This window comes from Rhinopithecus roxellana, chromosome 8 (genome assembly GCF_007565055.1).
Source record: "Rhinopithecus roxellana isolate Shanxi Qingling chromosome 8, ASM756505v1, whole genome shotgun sequence".
NCBI classification, from domain to species: Eukaryota; Metazoa; Chordata; class Mammalia; order Primates; family Cercopithecidae; genus Rhinopithecus; species Rhinopithecus roxellana.
Window position 1 is genome coordinate 51,420,893 of NC_044556.1, and position 19,089 is coordinate 51,439,981.

Here is a 19,089-nt window from a genome sequence, read left to right on the forward strand (position 1 = left end):
AATGAACTTCCATTCACAATTGCTTCAAAGAGAATCAAATACCTAGGAATCCAGCTTACAAGGGATGTAAAGGACCTCTTCAAGGAGAACTACAAACCACTGCTCAGTGAAATAAAAGAGGACACAAACAAATGGAAGAACATACCATGCTCATGGATAGGAAGAATCAATATCGTGAAAATGGCCCTACTGCCCAAGATTATTTATAGATTCAATGCCATCCCCATCAAGCTACCAATGAGTTTCTTCACAGAATTGGAAAAAACTGCTTTAAAGTTCATATGGAACCAAAAAAGAGCCCGCATTGCCAAGACAATCCTAAGTCAAAAGGACAAAGCTGGAGGCGCCACGCTACCTGACTTCAAACTATACTACAAGGCTACAGTAACCAAAACAGCATGGTACTGGTACCAAAACAGAGATATAGACCAATGGAACAGAACAGAGTCCTCAGAAATAATACCGCACATCTACAGCCATCTGATCTTTGACAAACCTGAGAGAAACAAGAAATGGGGAAAGGATTCCCTATTTAATAAATGGTGCTGGGAAAATTGGCTAGCCATAAGTAGAAAGCTGAAACTGGATCCTTTCCTTACCCCTTATACGAAGATTAATTCAAGATGGATTAGAGACTTAAATGTTAGACCTAATACCATAAAAACCCTAGAAGAAAATCTAGGTAGTACCATTCAGGACATAGGCATGGGCAAGGACTTCATGTCTAAAACACCAAAAGCAACGGCAGCAAAAGCCAAAATTGACAAATGGGATCTAATTAAACTAAAGAGCTTTTGCACAGCAAAAGAAACTACCATCAGAGTGAACAGGCAACCTACAGAATGGGAGAAAATTTTTGCAACCTACTCATCTGACAAAGGGCTAATATCCAGAATCTACAAAGAACTCAAACAAATATACAAGAAAAAAACAAACAACCCCATCAAAAAGTGGGCAAAGGATATGAACAGACATTTCTCAAAAGAAGATATTCATACAGCCAAGAGACACATGAAAAAATGCTCATCATCACTCGCCATCAGAGAAATGCAAATCAAAACCACAATGAGATACCATCTCACACCAGTTAGAATGGCAATCATTAAGAAGTCAGGAAACAACAGGTGTTGGAGAGGATGTGGAGAAATAGGAACACTTTTACACTGTTGGTGGGATTGTAAACTAGTTCAACCATTATGGAAAACAGTATGGCAATTCCTCAAGGATCTAGAACTAGATGTACCATATGACCCAGCCATCCCACTACTGGGTATATACCCAAAGGATTATAAATTAGTCTACTACAAAGACACATGTACATGTATGTTTATTGCGGCACTATTCACAATAGCAAAGACTTGGAATCAACCCAAATGTCCATCTGTGACAGACTGGATTAAGAAAATGTGGCACATATACACCATGGAATACTATGCAGCCATAAAAAAGGATGAGTTTGCGTCCTTTGTAGGGACATGGATGCAGCTGGAAACCATCATTCTTAGCAAACTATCACAAGAAGAGAAAACCAAACACCGCATGTTCTCACTCATAGGTGGGAACTGAACAATGAGATCACTTGGACTCGGGAAGGGGAACATCACGCACTGGGGCCTATCATGGGGAGGGGGGAGGGGGGAGGAGGGAGGGATTGCATTGGGGAGTTATACATGATATAAATGATGAATTGATGGGTGCTGACGAGTTGATGGGTGCAGCACACCAACATGGCATAAGTATACATATGTAACAAACCTGCACGTTATGCACATGTACCTTAGTATAATAAAAAAAATAAATAAATAAATAAATTAAAAAAAAAAGAATTATTTTATTTGACAGATGCAGAACTATTTTCCAAAGAGATAAAATAGCTTGTTTAAAATGTACTAGTATCACAGCCATTGTCTTTCATTTGAAAATGGGAGAGAAAAAATTAAGTTAAAGAGGAAGAGGCAAACGAGGGAAGATACTGATTTAGCAGAAAAAAGTACACACAGAAACAGAGCTAGATACATAAAGAAGGAGAATAAAGAGAGAATAAAGAGACAGGAGAAAGAGAAGAAGATAGTCTTGTAAAAGGGCAGAAGACAGAGTGGTTGATGCACAAATATGAGAAAATGCCATCATGTATATTAATAGTAGCCCATGTTTCCCTTTCTGGATATTCTCTACATAAAGAACCTACCCTCCAACTTACTAAATGGGATATCTTATAAGAATCCAGATTTCTGGGCATTCCCGAGCATTGGGAAGCTTGCCACCAGCTTAAATAAATTGATCCTAGTCTAATTTGGACATTGCAACTTAATATAAATGGCTGGATGAGACCTGAGCAATATCTGCTCATTTTCTGTTCTTTGTTTTCATTCTTTGTTTTTTCCCTCAAGCACACTTAAACCATTCCAGACAGATAAAACTCTTTAGTGATTTTATTCCCAGAAGGAAGCTGAATGCCTTGAAGCATCTGGCCTGATGTCCTCATGTTTTCATAGCTCATAGCTCATCTTTCTTTGTGCCCTGGGCAGCTGATCTGAATAGAGTATATATGAACTTCGAAGGAAGCTGGCAGGATGGAGTTGGGGCCTCACTGTTTTAATCAAGATTAATTCAAAACCTTTGCTTATCGAGTAGAAAACTTGAACTAGCAATGGAGAAACAATTGACACCAACGGAAAAGGAAATGGCAATCAAAAAGGTGCAGGGAGCGTAATAAGATTATATTTAACACGGTTATACCCTCCTAGCAGATGATCATGGATTAAATTTACTTGTTGCCTCCATAAATAATTTCAGCATGTGGAATAAGATTACCTCTTAGAATGTATGAGATAAGAAGTTCAGGAAAATATGCAATAGCTCAAGACAAAACCACAGTTTCCACCTGTATATCATGGTAATGATGTTTCTCCCTCCTTGAGCTGGGGGCTCCCTGTCCAAGCTTCTCCAGTCAATGTGGGGAGCCGCATCACTGGCCACTCTCCCTCATGACTCTGCACCTAGCTGGGTATCACTGCACACTGCATTTGCCTCTTCTCTGCTGGGGCTCTACTTCATATGGGGCTATCCACATTGGATACATCAAATGATGACTTGGGTTCGGAGTTATTTTTCTCCAAACTGGTCTCCTTCAGGAAAGCACTGAATCTGGCATATGGCAAGTGCTTGAAAATGTTTTTTTGAAAGAAATAAATCCATTATTCCTGAACCCCTTACCCATATCCAGTACAGTGCTAAGCACGTAGATAATATTTGAGCCTTTTTTTTTTTTTTTTTTTTTTTTTTTTTTTTTTTTTGAGACGGAGTTTTGCTCTTGTTGCGCAGGGTAGAGTGCAATGGTACAACCTCGGCTCACTGCAACCTCCGCCTTCCGGGTTCAAGCGATTCTCCTGCCTCAGTCTCCAGAGTAGCTGGGATTACAGGTGAGCACCACCATGCCCGACTAAATTTTTGTATCCTCCTTAGTAGAGATGGTGTTTCCCCATGTTGGCCAGGCTGGTCTCAAACTCCTGACCTCAGGTGATCTGCCCACCTTGGTCTCCCAAAGTGCTAGGATTACAAGTGTGAGCCACTGCTGCCGGTCAATATTTGAGCTTCTTTCATTGCCTATGTTGTCCTAAGGGACATGGTGGAGAGCCTAAGGCTCAAGCCTAAGGAGTTTACTTTGTCCCTTGCTAAGAGGATACCTGAGAGCCTCTCAGAAGCCTTCCAGTGACAAGGCAGGAAGGAGACTCTGGGGAAAGGAAGGTGAACAAAGGAAGAGGTACTTGGAGCCAGTCCTGGTCATGAACGCCTCAGCAACCTTTCCATGGAATACTTATCTGAGTTCTCTCCATCCAAAACAAAGAAAAATGATTTCTGGGACCACCACTTCCTTCTCACCCTCTAATAGATATCGAAGGACAAAGTATTCAACATAGAACCCAAGGAAAGAGACACTAACAGACTGGGTGTCTTTTATCCTCACTCAGGGAGTTTTCTCAAATCACACAAATAAGAACAGCACCCACTTTCCCCACCCTCAGCCCCGCCCTGAATCCGCTGCTGCTTCTGCTGTGCAGTTTTCTTCACGTAAAGATGAGATCAAGGAGCAAGGATGCAGAACACTCTTGGGACTTTCCCCGATATTCCAAGGCAAAAGAAGAAACCTAGAGAGAATTAGTAACAGCAAACGCATCTCTCTAGGAATGTGTATAGTACTTTTTAAAAAAGATTCTCCAAAGAGGATACATAAGTGGTCAACCAGCACATGAAAAATGCTCAACATCATTATTCACGAAAGACATGCAAATCACAACCACAATGTGATGATACCGCTTCATACAGGTACGATGGCTAAGATTTAAAAAGACAGAAAGTAAGAGGTATGGGTGAGGACGTGGAGAAGCTGAAGCCCTTCTGCCTCGTTAGCTGGAGTATGAAATTATGCAGCTTTTTTTGGGAAAAGAGCTTGCCAGTTCTTCCAAAAGTTAAACAGAATTGTATGACCTAGTAATGCTATATATATCCAAGAAAATTAAAAACACGTATTCACACAAAAACATATACAGAAATGTTCACAGAAACATTATTCATAATAACTGAAAGGTAGAGATAACCCAAATTTTTATCAACTGATGAGTAAATGAACAAAAAGTTCTACATCCAAATTATGGAATATTATTCAGCCATAAAAGGAACAAAGTACTGATACATTCTACAACATGGATGCACCTTGAAAGCATTACGATAAGTAAAACAAGCCAGATATGAAATCCACTTATTATGTAATTCCATTTAAGTGAAAATCCCAGAATAGAAAAACAGATAGAGTCAGAAAGTGGATTATTAGAGGTTGTCAGGGGTTGAGTGGAGTGGGGCGGGAGAATGCAGAGGGCCTGCTAATGTGTCAGGGTTTCTTTCAGGAGCAATGAATATATTCTAGAATTACACAGTGATAATAGCTGCACAACCTTTTGAATATATTAAAAGCCACTGAATTGCACACTTCAAAACAGTAAATTATAGACAGGTGAATTATAATTAATTAAAAAATTATAAGAAGAAGGCTTTATAATTGTTCAAAGGACAATTAGGATCCTGCTAGAAACTCTAATCTCAACTTGAAAAGTTCTGCTAGACTACTTGCCTCTTCATCTCACCCCCCAACTCACACTCCAAAGCAGCCCCAAACCACAGTCCCTAGCTACTACTAAAGGAAAAAAATAGAAGAGACACCAATCAGCATTGGAGGGGACTTGAGAAGCATTTGATGTTTGCAGACATTCCCTGTAGGGGGTAGGGAAGGAGGTTGAACATAGGAACGTGAATTAATGGAAGATGAATTGCCCCATCTCAAGAAGGGATCAGATGCTGATTATGAAAGGAAGCCAAAGTGTCTCCAGAGAGGCCTCTTTTTAATACCTTCCCATGTGTTAACTATAAGGGAGTGTGGCCAACAGAATCCTCTTTACACACAAATGTATTTGACTTGAAGAGGAAAGATCACCCTGAGCAATTCTGAGGCTTGCTTGCTTACTGGGATCCTCCATGGGTCCCAACATTTTTGCTGGCCTAACTTCTCCCCTGACTCAGAGGCTGTGGGTTTCCTCTCCTTGAATCCTCTTTCCCCCTGTGATGTGTGTGAGAGGAAGGAATGTCAAAGTGCAACATGAGTGCTTGCCTATTTAACTACGTTAAAATCAGCTCTAAAAACCCAAATTGATTCTAATCAACAGTGTGCAAGATTTTCAATTTTGCCATACTGATGATGGGAATCAATTTGGTACAGCTACTGTGGAAAACAGCATGGATGTTCCTCAAAAAATTAAAAGCTTAACTAAATCACATACCATATTATTCAGCAATCCCACTTCTGGATATTTATCCAAACTAATTGAAATTAGGATCCTGAAGCTATATTGGCACTCTCCTGTTCATTGAGACACTATTCACAATAGCCAAGATGTGGAAATAACTTTGATATCTATCAAAATATGAATGGATAAAGAAATTGTGACATATACATACAATAGAATACTATTCAGCCTTTAAAAAGAAGGAAATTCTGCAATATGCAACAACATATCAACCTTGAGGATATTTTGTTAAGTAAAATAAGCCAGTCATAGAAAGAAAAATATGCTATGATTCTACTTATATGAGGTATCTAAAATAGCCAAATTTATAGAAGCAAAGGGTAGAATGGTGGTAACCAGTAGTTGGCAGAAGGGAGAAATGGGGAGTTATCAATCAAGAGGCATAAAGTTTCAGTTAAGCAGGATGATAAACTCTAGATATCTGTATTATAATGTAATACATACAGGCAACAATAAGGACTTGTACACTTTAAAGTTTCCTGAGGGTAGATCTCATGTTGTGTTCTTACCACAATAAAATAAAATTGTCCCCATCCCCTCTTCCACCCCCTGCCAAAAAAAACCGTAAATTGATATCTTCAGAAGATGCTAGGGAACCAACTACGTTTTGGAAAATTGGAAATAAAAGTTTAAAAAATTTTAAGGTTCCCTTTTGTTTTTACTATGCAAAGTGTGCCACTGAAGAAACAAAAACCACATGGGTACTTAAATTTTAACAAATTCGAGTTCTCTTTCCTTGCAAGATGATGGGTTAAAAAGTTGAGAAGCTGCATACTAAAAGGAAGCCCGAAGTCAAGAAGGCTAATGCTGGTGGCAAAGTGGAAAGGGGTAACCTCAGGGCTAAAAAGCCCAAGAAGGGGAAGCCCCATTGCAGTTGAAATCCTGCCCTTGTCAGAGGAATTGGCACATATTCCTGATCTGCTATGTATTCCAGAAAGGCCATGTACAGGAGGAAGTACTCAGACACTAAATCCAAGGTCAAAAAGAAAAAGAAGAAGCTTCTTGCAACGGTTACAAAAACCAGTTAGTAGTGACAAGAATGGTGGTATCTGGGTGGTTAAACTTCACAAAATGCCTAGATATCCTACTGAAGACTGTGCCTCAAAAGCTGTTGAGCCACAGCAAAATACCCTTGAGTCGGCACGTGAGGAAACTGTAAGCCAGCATCACCCCCAGGACCATTCTGATCATCCTCATTGGACACCACAGGAGCAAGAGGGTGGTTTTCTTGAAGTAGCTGGCTAGTGGCTTTGTTGCTACTTGTGACTGAACCTCTGGTCCTCCATCGAGTTCCTCTACAAAGAACACACCAGAAATTTGTCATTGCACCTCAACCAGAATTGATATCAGCAATGTAAAAATCCCAAAACATCTTACTGATGCTTACTTCACAAAGAAGCAGCTGCAGAAGCCCAGACATCAGGAAGGTGAGATTCTTGACACAGAAAAAGAGAAATACGAGATTACAGAGCAGTGCAAGATTGATCAGAAAGCCGTGGAGTCACATATTTTGCAAAAATCAAAGCTATTAAACATCAATGACTACTGACGTCACAAAAAGAGAGACACTGAGATATACATAACCTCTAAGGAAGAGCACCTAATAATAATGTCCTAATGCTTTAAAACAAGAAGAAGGAGGAGAGGACCTGGATTGGTCACTTAGATACAATCAGAAACACAGAGACTAAAGGAACAGAGTAAACTTTACTGTGGGAAAGCAACCAGCTAATTCCAGACTGTAGGAAACTCTTTAGATTAAGTGTTCCAATTCTTTCAATGAATAAATTGTAAGGAAAAATAAGGAGATGAAGGGGAAGCCTATGGACTAAAAGGCAATTAAAAGATGTTTATAACTGGGGCCTATCATGGGGAGGGGGGAGAGGGGAGGGATTGCACTGGGAGTTATACATGATATAAATGATGAATTGATGGGTGCTGACGAGTTGATGGGTGCAACACACCAACATGGCACAAGTATACATAGTGTAACAAACCTGCACGTTATGCACATATACCCCAGAACTTAAAGTATAATAAAAAAAAATAAAATAAATAAAAAAATGTTTATAAAAAACAGGCAAAACTAAACAAGTGTTTAGGAATATACACTTAGGTGATTAGACTATTTTTAAGAAGTGAGAAGTGGTTGCAATAAAAGGACAATGGTTACTTTCGCTGGAAGAGGAGAGATGTTTGAGAGATGGGCATGTAGAGGGCTTCTGAGGTGGCTGGAAAAATTCTCTTATCACGGGTAGTGTTTACAAGAGTTATAGCTTTGAAACCATTATTTTAACTTGCACATTCTCTTTTTATGGTTTTTTGGTACTTACAATATATTTAACAATAAAAAGTTTTTTAAATAAAAATTAATTAAGTAAAAGCTTTGATGTGAGAAATGCGAAAGAAAAAACAGAAAACAGAGAAAAATATTAGGACTGTAAGAGAGAAAAGGGTCACATTTGTGACCCCACATCTATTTTTTATAGCAAAAACAGAACCCATTTTTTTTTTTTCCACAAAGATGATTCTGGGTATCGCCTAGGACCTTCCTCTTCAAAATGCACAGTTAATTTTGGCCACCTATGACCCTGACAATGAAATCCAGGAAGAGGAGGAAAAGCTGGTGGAGAAGAGACTGGAATTGAGACTGGCTAGCTGATTGTGCATGTGCTGGCTGGAAGAATGGGAAACCAACATCTTAAGACCACCATTTGAGAGAGGCCAGAGTGGCAGCACAGCCCCCAAGAAAGAATGTGGAATAGTGTCTTCAGTGACCCCATCAGAGAGACACCAGCGTCCCCAGGAGCAGCTGAAGAAGTCAGGACCCATGTAGGGAAATGTCAGCTGTGTCAGAAACATGGGAGCAGAGAAGGAAGGCCTCTGTAAGAGAAATCTTTCTCTGCCTGTCCACATGTCTGTCAGCATGACATTTTGGGTCAATAAATATTCATCAGGATGCACCATTCCAGCTGACCTATGTTACCCCCTCCACTGGAGGAGAAAATAAACAGGACTGTGGGTGCAGAAAACGTCTGCCCCCTTCAGAGCTGCCTTTGTGCTCTGTGTGTGAGCCAAGAGTTCAGATGAATGTTTGCCTCCTTGAATCCTTTGGGACTTGTGCATCTAATATCTGGTATGGAGCCAGCTCCTTCTCTGTGTGTTAAACAGCAATACAGTGCCATCAACATTCTCAACTGTGAGAGAATAACATCCAAGCCAAGGTTAGCTAATCAATGAGCAACTCTCTCTGTTACTTGCTAATGGGAGGGTTCCCAGGTGGAGTTTGCTTCTTCCTTTTTTGTGCTCCCAACATCTGTTTTCATACATCTGTTTTGGCTTTTCCTCTCATTGCTATTGTCTATGTATCTGTCTCTACAGTGAGACTGGGAACCTCTCAATAATTTCATCAATAAATATTGATTGAGTAACTCTTATGTACAAAGCATTATGCTAGCTAAAGTGGCAAACAAAGGAGTAAGTCCTGGAGCTAAGAGGCAGATAATAAAAAATGACACAAACACATGCATAATTATAGATTATGTGAGTGCTGAGAAAGTGAAGGGTGAGATGAATGATTACCCAGGGCAGTCTGTTGGATAGTTCCACATAGGAAATGCATCAGTGAGAAAGAATGTGGAGGGACTGGCCAGGCTAGGGACAAGGGACTGTGTTTCTGGGCAGGGAGTATGTCCAGAGCAGCGGGTGAGCGGAACCCTGGTGCAAGCCAGGGATGGAAAAGCAGGGCCATAATATGAAGAGCCTGGTAGACCGTGATAAGGATCTTAGAGTTTTAACCTAAATACCACAGGAAAGGGTACATGTTTAGAAATGGGGAGATCACTTATTACACTGGACAAGCAGAATGATGATGGAGGCAGAAACAAGAGTGAAGAGGACAGTGATGAAGAAGTCAGCAGATCTGAGAGGTATCTGGGTGACATACTTGGTAGTGTCCTCAGGTGGATGCAAGCAGTAAAGGGTCATTTCAAAACTTCTGGAATGAACATGAAGATAGATAAAGGTGTCATTTATGAGCATAACTCAATATCAAAATGAGACAAGACTAGTACATGCACACACACACACACACACACACACGGCATGACTAAACTCATTAACAATTATCAATACAAAACTCATTTACAATTATCAATACAAAAACCCTGAATAAAAAAATTAGCAAAGGTAACCCAGTAGCATAATACTAGTAGCTAACACTTAATGATTACTATTTACCACAGGCCAAACACTGTTGTAGAATTTTATTACCTCATTAAATTAATATTTGCTCATAACATAATTACTTGCATTAACTCTATCTCAACAACCAACATATGAGAAAAGTACTATTATTATCCTCATTTCACTGATTGGTGAATTGTAGCTCAGAGAAGTGGGCTATTTTTCGTGAATCAGCATAGATGACATTCCCAGACATAATGGCTCCTTTCCATGTAGGATTCCATTTATATGAAGAGGCAATACTAATCCATGGTGTCAGAACAGTGGTTACCTCTGTGGAAGGTATTTACTGGAGAGGAACATGAAGGCCTTTCTTGGGTACTAGAACTGTTATTTGCTAGATCTGGGTGATTGTTATGTGATATATGCATACGAAGTTGTAAACTTAAGACTTGCACACTTTGCTAAATGTATTTTTTATCTCAAAAGAAAAGGTATGTGGAGGACATATAGAAGATAAATATTCAATATTTTTGTATATGACAAGCTCTAAAAACCAATGAAAAGTAACCATCAATCCATTAGTGGATGAAGGACATAAACATGGAGCTCATAAATAAAGAAATTTAAGTGGAAAATAAATTTGTGTGAAATATGTGTAAACAGTAAATAAAGAAATGCAAGTTAAATATTAATGAAATATTTTTCTCCTAGCAAATTGATCAAAATAAAAAAGGTCAATAATACTGTCAGTGATAATATGGGGAAACAGACATGCAAATACTGTGGCAGTAGAAATTGTTACAAATTTTCTGAGGCTAATTTGACTGCAAGTATCAAAGTCTTTTGAGTTGTTTATACTTTGAAACAGCAGCGATTCTAGTTCTACAAAGTCATCATAAGGAATTACTTGGCCAGGCGTGGTGGCTCACACCTGTAATCCCAGCACTTTGGGAGGCCAAGGCAGGTGGACTGCCTGAACTCAGGAGTTCGAGACCAGCCTGAGCCATACGGTGAGACCCCATCTCTACTAAAAAAAATACAAAAATTAGCTGGGCGTGATGGTGGGCAACTGTAGTCCCAGCTACTTGGGAGGCTGAGGCAGAACAATTGCTTGAACCCTGGAGGTGGAGGTTGCAGTGAGCTGAGATTGTGCCACTGCACAGAAGTCTGGGCAACAGAGAGAGACTCCAGCTCAAGAAAAAAAAAAAAAAAAAGAACAAGCTCCATTCCAAGATGGCCAAATAGAAACAGCTCTGGTCTGCAGCTCCCAGCATGACTGATGCAGCAGACAGGTGATTTCTGCATTTCCAACTGAGGTACCTGGTTCATCTCATTGGGACTGGTTGGACAGTGGGTGCAGCCCATGGAGGGCAAGCTGAAGCAGGGCGGGGTGTTGCCTCACCCAGGAAGCACAAGGGGTCAGGGGATTTCCCTTTCCTAGCCAAGGGAAGCTGTGTCAGACTGTACCTGGAAAAATGGGACACTTCCGCCCAAATACTGCACTTTTCCCAAGGTCTTAGCAACCGACAGACAAGGAGATTCTTTCCCATGCCTGGCTTGGCAGGTCCCATGCCCATGAGGCCTTGCTCACTGCTAGCACAGAAGTCTGAGATCAAACTGCAAGGCAGCAGCCTGGCTAGGGGAGGGGCATCCACTATTGCTGAGGTTTTAGTAGGTAACCAAAGCAACTGGGAAGCTTGAACTGGGCAGAGCCCACTGCAGCTCAGCAAAGCCTACTAACTCTATAGATCCCACCTCTGTGGGCAGGGTATACCTGAACAAAAGGCTGCAGACAACTTCTGCAGACTTAAACAACCCTGTCTGACAGCTTTGAAGTGAGCAGTGGTTCTCCCAGCACGGTGTTTGAGCTCTGAGGATGGACAGACTGCCTCCTCAAGTGGGTCCCTGACCCTCATGTAGCCTAACTGGGAGACACCTCCCAGTAGGGGCTGACAGACACCTCATATAGGTGGGTGCCCCTCTGGGACAAAGCTTCCAGAGTAAGGATCAGGCAGCAATATTTGCTGTTCTGCAGCCTCCACTGGTGATACCCAGGTAAACAGGGTCTGGAGTAGACCTCCAGCAAACTCCAACAGACCTGCAGCTGAGGGACCTGACTGTTAAGAGGAAAACTGACAAACAGAAGGGAATAGCATCAACATCAAAAAAAAAAGGGACATCTACACGAAAACCCCATCTGTAGGTCACCTACAACAAAGACCAAAGGTAGATACCACCACAAAGATGGAGATAAACCAGAGCAGAAAAGCTGAAAATTCTAAAAACCAGAGTACCTCCTCTCCTCCAAAGGATCACAGCTCCTCGCCAGCAACAGAACAAAGTTGGATGGAGAATGACTTTGATAAGTTGACAGAAGTAGGCTTCAGAAGGTCAGTAATAACAAACTTCTCTGAGCTAAAGGAGCATGTTCAAACCCATTGCAAGGAAGCTAAAAACCTTGAAAAAAGGTTACATGAATGGTTAACTAGAATAAACAGTGTAGAGAAGACCTTAAATGACCTGATGGAGCTGAAAACCATGGCACAAGAACTTCGTGACGCAGGTACAAGCTTCAATAGCCGATTTGATCAAGTGGAAGAAAGGGTATTCGTGATTGAAAATCAAATTCATGAAATAAAGCAAGAAGACAAGGTTAGAGAAAAAAAGAGTAAAAAGAAAAAAAAGAGAATTACTCCAAAAATGTATTTGGTTATACAGAAATCATCATAACTCTCTTGATAAAAGCAAAAATTTGGAAACTACCTGTGAATATGGATTAGTGAAAAAAGTATTTTATAATCATATAACAGCACAATATGCAGCCATTAAAAGTGATAATGTTGATCAATATTTATCGGCATGAAAATATGGTCATGATATATTATTTAAATTTTTAAAATTGAGGGCCAGGCACAATGGCTCATGCCTGTAATCCCAGCAGTTTGGAAGACTGAGGCAGGCAGATCACTAGAGACCAGGAGTTCAACACCAGCCTGACCAACATGGTGAAACCCTGTCTCTACAAAAAATACAAAATTATTGTGTGTATAATAATACATAAATAAAATTGTATATATGTATGATATAGGTATATATATCTAATGTATATATAATTATAGCTACATTGGACGGTTGGCTGGATATGAACCAAAATGGTAAGAGTAGTTGTTGGCTGGTAGAATTACTGGGTGGCACTTACTTCTTCTCTACTTCATGAATTTTTTTTAATTTTAAGTTCTGGGATACATGTGGTGAACGTACAGTTTTGTTATATAGGTATAAATGTGCCATGGTGCATCTATCAACCCATCATCTAGGTTTTAAGCCTTGCATGCATTAGGTATTTGTCCTAATGCTCTCCCTCCCCTTTTACCCCAACCCCTGATAGGCTCCCGTGTGTGATGTTCCCGTTCCTGTGTCCACGTGTTCTCATTGTTCAACTCCCACTTATGAGTGAGAACATGAGGTGTTTGGTTTTCTGTTCCTGGGTTAGTTTGCTGAGGATGATGGTTTCCAGCTTCACCCATGTCCCTGCAAAGGACATGAACTCATTCTTTTTTATGGTTGCATAGTGTTCCATGGTGTATATGTGCCACATTTTCTTTATCCAGTCTATCACTGATGGGCATTTGGGTTGGTTCCAAGTCTTTGCTATTGTAAATAGTGCTGCAATAAATATACATGTGCACATGTCTTTATACTAGAATGACTTATAATCCTTTGGGTATATACCCAGTAATGGGATTGCTGAGTTAAATGGTATTTCTGGTTCTAGATCCTTGAGGAATTGCCACACTGTCTTCCACAATGGTTGAACTAATTTACACTCCCACCAACAGTGTGAAAGCGTTCCTATTTCTCCACATTCTTGCCAGCATCCGTTGTTTCAAGACTTTTTAATGTTCACCATTCTAACTGGCATGAGATGGTATCTCACTATGGTTTTGATTTGCATTTCTTGTTGACAAGCTTTTTTTCCCATGTTTGTTGGCAGCATAAATGTCTTCTTTTGAGAAGTGTCTGTTCATATCCTTTGCCCACTTTTTCATGCTGTTTGTTTTTTTCTTGGAAATTTGTAAGTTCTTCGTAGATTCTGGATATTAGCCCTTTGTCAGATGGATAGATTGCAAAAATTTTCTCCCATTCTGTAGGTTGCCTGTTCACTCTGATGATCATTTCTTTTGCTGAGCAGAAGCTCTTTAGTTCAATTAGACCCCGTTTGTCAATTTTCACTTTTGTTGCAATTGCTTTTAGTGTTTTAGTCATGAAGTCTTTGCCTATGCCGATGTCCTGAATGGTATTGTCTAGGTTTTCTTCTAGGGTTTTTAGGATTTCAGGTTTTACATTTAAGTCTTTAATCCATCTTGAGTTAATTTTTGTATACGGTGTAAGGAAGGGGTCCAGTTTCTGTTTTCTGCATATGGCTAGCCAGTTTTCCCAGCGCAATTTATTAAATAGGGAATCCTTTCCCCATTGCTTGTTTTTGTTGGGTTTGCTGAAGATCAGATGGTTATAGATGTATGGTGTGATTTCTGAGGCCTCTGTTCTGTTCCACTGGTCTCTATATCTGTTTTGGTACCAGTGTCATGCTGTTTTGGTTACTGTAGCCTTGCAGTACAGTTTGAAGTCAAGTAGCATGATGCCTCCAGCTTTGTTCTTTTTGCTTAGGATTGTCTTGGCTATATGGGCTCTTTTTTGGTTCCATACAAAATTTAAAGTAGTTTTTTCTAGTTCTGTGAAGAAAGTCAATGGTAGCTTGATGGGGATAGCATTGAATCTATAAATTACTTTGGACAGTATGGCTGTTTTCATGATATTGATTCTTCATATCCATGAGCATGGAATTTTTTTCCATCTGTTTATATCCTCTTGTATTTCCTTGAGCAACGGTTTGTAGTTCTCCTTGAAGAGGTCCTTCATATCCCTCATAAGTTGTATTCCTAGGTATTTTATTTTCTTTGTAGCAATTGTGAATGGGAGTTCACTCATGATTTGGCTCTCTGTTTGTTACTGGTGTATAGGAATGCTTGTGATTTTTGCACACTGATTTTGTATCTGAGACTTTGCTGAAGTTACTTATCAGCTTAAGGAGTTTTTGGGCTGAGACGATGGGGTTTTCTAAACATACAATCATGCCATCTGTAAGCAGGCAATTTGAGTTCCTCTTCTTCCTATTTGAATACCCTTTTTTGCCTTCTCTTGCCTGATCATGAATTTTTATAATACAAATTTTATAATCATATATGTAATATACATTCAAAAAAAGATAGCACATTTATCTAGATATTCTAGCAATTTTTATTTTTAAGCTTCATCTACCTTGTTTTTCTTTAAATAGTAAAATAAGCTTTAAAATACAGTAATCACTATACACAAAGTGCAGGAGTTCTTACTTGGGGCTTTGATTCTCAACGTTGATCTCTCTTAGTTTGAGAATGCCTAATATGTTCTAAACATCTTTTATGAGTTTGGAGAGTTTTCCACATTGTAACTCCCCAAAGTGGGCCAGAACTCACTGTTCCAGGCTCCTTTGCTACTGACATCAGAGCATGAGTCTTTGCATCCATGTGAGTCCCAGCTTGGAAGGTAATGCTACAAGGAGGTAGACATGCATGGTACCCATCCCAGGTGAACATGACCCCAGGAGCTCAATGACTGAGCTCCTGGCATCCAGTTCCAAGCATTATCAATGCAAACTACAGTGTCTCTGCAAGAAGCAGAGTTGTTGCCAAGCATTGGCAGTGACAATGTTTTCGATGGAGCAGATTGTACAGTGTGATTTGATGTTGTTTCTGGCCTGATACTTCCTAAGTCTGCTTCTCTTGCCCTCCAGGAGATTCTGTGAGTTGCTTAATATTTATATATATATTTGCCTAAACTAGCTAGAGTGGATTCTATTATTTGCAAGGAAGAACTATGCCCAATAGTATTACCTTCACCTCCACTTTACAGATGAAGAAATTGAGCCTTTTTAAAAAATGAAGAAAATTTCCTAAGATTACACAGCTAAAAAGTAATGAGGCATGACTTAAGTGTAAGACCTTTGAGTCAAAGCCTAGGTTCTTCCTACCATGCCGTGCTGCTATCTGGAAGATATGTACATATATTTTTACAAAGATTATTAATAATTAGCCAAATAGATATGAGTATGGGATATCCCAAAGGAATTTAAAACTAAGATATTCCAATACTCACCACGAAGTCAGGTCATCGATAAAAACAAGTGTTACCACTTCACAAATAATTACTATGTGCCAACACTGCTCATCAGCTGTGGGAGGGATCCCAGAGATTAACCACTCTCATTTATAGACGAGGAGCTTGCAGCCCAGAAACATGACAGAATTTTCCTGTTTCAGTCAGTAGGGTAGAGTGAGGAGAGAAAAGCAATTTGTTGACTCCCTTTTCCTTTATATCAGTGGAGGGTGAAGCCACTTATGAACCCGTTTAGAAATGCTTGTATCACACAAGTTCAATGCCTAAATCAAAATCTTATTTAAATGTTAGAAGAAATAAATATTGAATCTATGAGGAATAACCACATTTAAAATATTGCCAACCAGTTCCAGAGATACCCTAGACTACACCATCATCAGCCCTTCAGGGTGTGTAACTGAGAAGCCTAAAATAGCTTTTGAGAGAAACCTCATGAAAACATCCCCTGGGGAGCTGAGATCACATTTCCACCCAACTCTGAAACACAGGATTTATTTGACCAGGTTCGAGGCAAGAAAATTGTTCCTTTTGCAGAAATCGGGTAAAACGTGAAATCCCTTGTGAATCCATGGAAAAATGTAACATTTAGTGTCTAAATGTTTTAAAATAAAAACATTTCATAGTAGACATTACTATCTCCATGTTCATAGATAATATTTTCTTGTTTTAATAAAATCTAAGATGTGTTTTACCCTAAGGGCCATTTCTATTGGACCTGGAGGGGGAGAAAAAAACCAACTTGAGTTACACAAGGAAAACCGAACCTTACATTTCTGATTCGTTTCCCCTTAAATCATCCAAACATTGCTTTTTATGGGCTATGTAATAGCAAAACAGTCTCTGAGGGGGTGTTAAGGCATTTCAAGCCTTGCTTCCCTTAAAAATAAAATAACATAAAATAAGTTTTAAAAGGAGGAAGCAGGCTTCAAGTGAATCTAAAGGGTTTACAAAAGGTCTCATCAGGCCAATATCTAAAATGTTTTAGTGAATTCTTAATTTTAAAAATTTTCCTTTACCTGTTTAATAGTGGAATCTTGCATGAAGATTGCCTTGAATGCTTAAAATATGTCTTCCTATCAGAATAAGAATAAACTTGGTCACTAAAAAGAGAGCACTCTGCTTTTCTCCATTAGAAATCACCTTGAGATATTTTAGAGTGAAGGAATTGTACCAATTTAAACCATATGCTTGTTTACATCTAATTTATCAGATAACTATTGGAAAATCTTACCTAAGAGAGTCTTCTTTTTCACAGCCATTGGGTGATTCAAACAGTGGAGTATGCAGTTCACTTAGGGTCAAATGTAGAATCACATGTTAATAGAATTTGACTTCTATTAAGACTTCTTCCTCCCTTTTTTATCTCTATTATTGAGATGAATGTTGAATGAAATCAGGTCACTTTTGCCTTAAGCTCTTTTTTATTTTAGGTCTCCCATGAGCCTACTTACATGAATAATAACTTAGGTAGTTTGGAAAGAAATTCTAAGAAAACTAAGAATGGCCGGGCATGGTGGCTCATGCCTGTAATCCCAGCCGTTTGGGAGACTGAGGAGGGCAGATCATCTGAGGTCGGGAGTTTGAGACCAGCCTGACCAACATGGAGAAATCCCATCTCCACTAAAAAAACAAAATTAGCCAGGCATGGTGGCACATGCCTGTAATCCCAGCTACTTGGGAGGCTGAGGCACTCGAACCTGGGAGGCAGAGGTTGAGGTAAGCGGAGATCGTGCCATTGCACTCCAGCCTGGGCAACAAGAGTGAAATTCTGTCTCAAAAAACAAAAAACAAAAAACAAAACAAAAAAATGGCTAATATTGAATGAAGCATTTTCTCAAAAATAGTTTAAGACATTGCACTAGTTTGCAAAGCAGAAGAAATCTACCATACATTGTGCATTTCCAGGTAATTGGTGAATTTTCCATTTGAAGTTTTAGCTGGTTAAATTTTTGGCTGCCTTGAATCTGAAGAAAGACTGGCAGAGATAACATAGTATTTTAAGCAGAAATCTAAGGAAGCCATTCAGAAATTCATCCATTCATTCCACTATGATTTATTGAGTGACAACTATGGGCAGGCAAGATGTTTGGGACTGGAGGTATAACAGCGAACCACGGAGACAGGTATTTTCAAAGAAATTGGAATGTCAAGAGATCTGTATGGGAGGACCACAGTTTGGCAACAACAAATACTAATTCTGGGACTCATTTGTAGCATGTTTTATAGTTTCAGAGAAAGGAAACATCAAAGTGCAAATAGTGAGATCTCTTCATTTTCAGTCCTGTGATATTTGGCCAATGTTTTGCACACCCTGAAGAGCAATTCCTATCTGAGATCCAATAACCTCACTCACTAGAGCACATATGATACCCTGGAACATTTATCATTTACCTTTAGCGTGCATCTCACCTCTATTCTACTTGCTCCCAGCTTTGTGTCTCTGCCTCCTACTTCACTATGAAAACTGAAGTGATTGAACCTGTATTCTCCCAAGTCTTCTTTTTGCCACCTTCAAATTTATCTATGTCCTATACATTTAATGCAATTCCAATAAATAGTATCTCCAATATTTAAGAAGGAACTTGCAGTTCATGCAGAAAAATAACATGTGAGAAAACTCAGAGAAATCTTGAAAATAAAAATGAGAGATAGTGTTACTAGACAATGCAATATATTTTGGAATTCCAATAAGTAAAAAAGTTTGATATTAGATAAAAAGTGAAAAATCCATGGAATAGAACAAAGAGTTCAGAAATAGATTCAAATTCTATGAAGGTTGGGCTTATGACAAAGGTGCCATTTCAGACTGGGTAAGGAAGGAAGGGAA

At 39.4% G+C, this 19,089-nt stretch overlaps 1 pseudogene; it reads left to right on the forward strand.

Annotated features, from left to right (window-relative positions):
- The first annotated feature begins 6,601 nt into the window (after positions 1 to 6,601).
- On the forward strand, positions 6,602 to 8,694 carry LOC104654612 (annotated as a pseudogene).
- Positions 8,695 to 19,089: the final 10,395 nt, after the last annotated feature.